General features: G+C 43.0%; 1 protein-coding gene across 2 annotated transcripts in view; it reads right to left on the reverse strand.

Moving 5' to 3' along the window:
* Positions 1–4,459, reverse strand: part of DNAI1 (dynein axonemal intermediate chain 1) — a 59,760-nt gene that overhangs the window by 41,792 nt on the left and 13,509 nt on the right. The gene's annotated exons all lie outside the window — the stretch shown is intronic.

The raw sequence follows: 4,459 nt of genomic DNA on the forward strand, positions 1-4,459 counted from the left end.
GAACCCGCCACCTTAGGTGTATGTGGCTGGCGCCTTAGCCGCTTGAGCCACAGGCGCCGAGCCAATATACACTCTTTATGACCAGGTGCTTTTATTTTTCTCTGTACATGTATTTCCAGCATCTATCTAGAACAGTGCTCAGAAGATAGTTAAGTATTCAAAAATACTGAATAAATGAACAAATGTCATCAAACCCTGGGAAAAGTCTTCATGACCCTGGCAAGAGTCATTCCTCCCCAGACATCAGTTTCTCATCAGTAAGAAGCATAGGAGTGGATGTGATGACCTTCTAGTTCTAACATGCTTAAATTTTATGTTTCTAAGTGCAGCATCCTCAATTCAATTTGATAAACATTCTATTTATGTGTCAGGCATTAATTTAAGCAGTGGGTCAAAGACAAAGAAAGATGAGGTCCCTATCCCAGGTTGTAAGGGCCTAAGGAAGACAGATGAGTGTGATCAGTACTCATTACTCAATCACTCAGTTTATGTTCCTGTAAAGCCAGCAATAGATATGTGTGCTCAGGGTATGATGAAAGTGCATAGGGCCACGTACCCAGTCTGGGTTGCACAGAAAAGGCTTCCAGAAGTGGGTCTTTCTTAGCTGGGTGTCAAAGGACAGCATGCACTGTTCAGGTAAATAAAATATTTTTCAGGAGAAACCAAAAAGCAAGAGAATAACAATGACAGAGACAGTAAACTGTTCCTGCTAAACAAACAAACAAGAATCCCACCTACACAGAAGAAATAGGTGTTTCAGATGATAGAGTTCACAGGGCTGGAGACATGAGGGAGGGGCTCTTGGAAGAAGTAACCTAGAGCACTGAAGGACGGGTCAAGGCAGCAGAGGAGCCAATGGGCACACATTGGTGGCAGCAAGGCACATTAGAAAGAGGCCTCTGCTTGCAGCTCTGTCACTGCCCACCTGTGTGATCTCAGGGAAGTCTCTGACCCTAGGTTTCCCAGATACAAAGTGAAGGAGTTAAACTAGATAGGCTCTTACATGGTAGGGTCTTTGGGAGGTAATTGGGGGGTGGAAAGGAGGAAAGGTGAGGAGAAAGGCATGGCTTAGCTTGGGCAGAGATTGCTGCTGGTAGGGTGGGCAGCAGGATTCAGATTTCTGCCAGGTTTCCAAGGTTTCTAGTGATGGGAACCCTTCTTCTCCAAGAGTAAGCCACATGAGCCAGAAAGCCACTTTCCTTTGAAGAGCCTCTGGTCCCTAGGTAACAGATGGAAGCGTCACAACATGCAACAACTTTCCAGCCCACAACAGAACACTGGAGGACCAATCCCAACCCAAACCACCAGCCTTAAATAGAAAACGAGATCCAGTTACCACTGCCCCCTGTAAATATGTCTGTAAAACATTTATCTGGCAATAAAATAACTGACAAGGCAATTTGAGTGTAATTGTTTTTGGCAGTTGGAAATATTTCAATTAACACACTATAAAAGCCACACTATAATAAATGCAAAACAGGCCAATGAAATCAGCTACAGTCCTAACTTCCCAACCATGGCAAAGGAGATTGAATGTCAGGCTGCCACTCTGGGCCCTTGGTCTTCCAGAAGGGGAAGCCTGAGAAAGACAAGCCTGAATTCCTAAAAGGCTTTTGATGGTTCCTCCCATAAAATGTCAAACCACGGAAGAAGAAAGCCCAAACTCCCTCCCCTGGCCCTCAGAACTCTGTCATCTGGCCCCAAGTCTTGGTACCAGCCTCCTCTCCCAGTCCTTATGTGCTAGGAGTTTGGGGTGCCATCCGGTAAGCCTGGCCTGTGGTTTCCCACCTCTCTACCTCTGCTGTTATTATTCCTCTTGTCAGGATGGTCATCTTCCCTTTTCTCCTCGCTGCTCCCATTATCTCTGCCTAACAAAACCCAACTGACCTCTGCTAGTCCTTATCTAACTCATCCTGACATGTTACCACCTTTCCCCTACTTCCCTCTACTCTTCCTTCCCTCACTTTGAGCAAGGCTAACCTCCACCTGTCACCACCACAACAAGTACTGGCTGTTGTGAAATGAAGGATCAAATCTATCTTCAAATAGACACAGGTTTCTCTGTGTTTGTCCTACAGAAGGGGGCAATATCATGAAAACAGCATACACAGCAGTACACCTGGAAGGCAATGTGACTATTCCAGCAAGGGAGACCAATCGTTCTTATGCTATTCACCAAAGAAGGTCCTTTTCCCTTAGATAAGTCATTCTATTTGCCTGAGGGAGGATGTCTATGAAGGAATGAGCCAGGAAGAGGAAATGGACCCAATCCACTATGGCAGACAACTTACGGTGATCAATAGGATAACAGATGTCCCAGTCTGAACTCCTTCATAGTAGAGCATTCTTCTACTCTCATTGTTACAGATTATTTCATTGTGAGCACCATAAAGTCAGGAACTGTGTCTTCTTAATCTTTGGATGACTAGCACAGAGCCTAGCACTTGAAGTTCACCTCTCCTTATAAAGGTCACCAGTAACAACTCAGCTGCTTAATTATCACTTACTTCTCAGCTCTCTTACAAGATCTGATGTTCCTGAGGATTCCCTCCCTCCCTCTTGAAACTTCTCCTCCATCCTTTCCACGTCACCAATCACTCCAATGGCTCTTTCTCAACATTCTTGATCCCTCCAGGGCCATATGCCGTATGTCTGATGCTCTCATCTTCTTATCCTACACACTCCCTTTGTGTGCTCTTTCCCCAACTCATAGCTTCATCTTCTACCTTGTGAAAAGTTCAAACCTATTTCTGCAATTTAAACTTCCCAGTATCTCATGTCCAAATTGATGACAGAGTATTCAAACTCACCATCTTTTTTTTTAAAACAAGGTAGCATATGAAGTTGCAAAAATTCACTATCCCCAAAACTGACCTCATTATGTTCTTTTTTCATCTCAAACTGTCACTTTCTCCAGTATTCCCACCAACCTCCACTTAGCCACCCAGGTCGAAACTGGAACTATTAAAGATGCTTGCCTTTAGCACTTTGGGAGGCTGAGGTGGGAGGATCACTTGAGCTAGGAGTTCAAAACCAGCCTGAGCAAGAGCAAGACCCCCATCTCTACTAAAAATAGAAAAATTAGTTGGGCACTGTGGTGGGTACCTATAGTCCCAGCTGAAGCAGGAGGATTGCTTGAACCCAGAAGTATGGGGTTGCTGCAAGCTAGCCTGATGCCAAGACACTCTAGCCTAGGGCAACAAAGTGAGATTCTGTCTCAAAAAAAAGATGCCTGCCTTATAGCATTATAAGCTTTTTAGATTTCTTTTCAAGCATTTATATTTCATTATAAGCATTATATTTCTTTTTTTAGCATTATAAGCTTTTTTCTTTTATAAGCATATTTCTTTTTTTAGCATTATAAGCTTTTTATATTTTTTTAAGCTTTTATATTTCATTATAAGCATTATATATATATTTTTTTTTCCTAGAGACACAGTCTCACTTTATTGCCCTCCATAGAGTCAAACAGCTCACAGCAACCTCCAGCTCCTCAGCCTCCCAAGTAGCTGAGACTACAGGCGCCCACCACAATGCCCAGCTATTTTTTTGTTGCAGTTCGGCTGAGGCTGGGTTTGATGCCCTACCAGCTGAGCCATAGGCGCTGCCCAGCATTATATTTCAAAGTCTAATAATTCTATTTCTTTAATATCTTTCATAACTATCTTCTCCATTTATACCTCCCTTTAATTTAAGCCCTTATTATTTTCTGCCTAATTACATATGATCTCCCTGACTCCAGTTTTTTTCTACTTTGATAATTATATCAACATAATCATTTTCAGAAGGTAAGCATTTACTCTGGGCCAGTTATTTACTAAGTGACGTATGTACATTATCTAATCTTCACAACAATCCTATGGGGTAAAAGCTATCATTATTCCTACTTTACATAAAAAGATATTTTAGCATAGAGAGATGAAGCAACTGACCCAAAGTTCACTAGGATTTGAACCCAAGATCTTAATCACTATCTATAAATGGTCTTCTCAAAACATAAATCTGATCATGTCACTCTCCTGTTTAAAAGTCTCCAAGAGCTCCCTAGCCCAAGCTCCCTAACGTGGTATCCACCTCATTTTATACTCTTTCCCTATCATGTCTCCACTCAGATACTTATGTTCTCCCTACACTTATGAAGGAAAGAGCCATGTAAGGGGGGGGACTAGGCCTGTGTACCTGGTGGTCAGATATGTTCCCTGAGCCTTGGGCAGCCACCAGTGGCTAACCTAGGAGAGGCTGACCACATAATATGCTTCCTCCTTTTCTCAATGTTCACAGGATTTCTTTTCCAAACCATCTGACTTTATTGCTCTATGTCAAGCATCTTGCTCCCTTCCCTCAATACTGCCAACCATGATGTCTGGCTGTAATTAACACTCTTCTGTCAGGCCACCCTCTGCATGGGTCCTGTTACCCCATCAAGATGCTTCCTCTCTGGGCCTCTAACTGCCTTGTT

The sequence above is a fragment of the Otolemur garnettii genome, unplaced genomic scaffold, assembly GCF_000181295.1.
Source record: "Otolemur garnettii isolate 467f Iridium unplaced genomic scaffold, OtoGar3 scaffold00172, whole genome shotgun sequence".
NCBI lineage: Eukaryota > Metazoa > Chordata > Mammalia > Primates > Galagidae > Otolemur > Otolemur garnettii.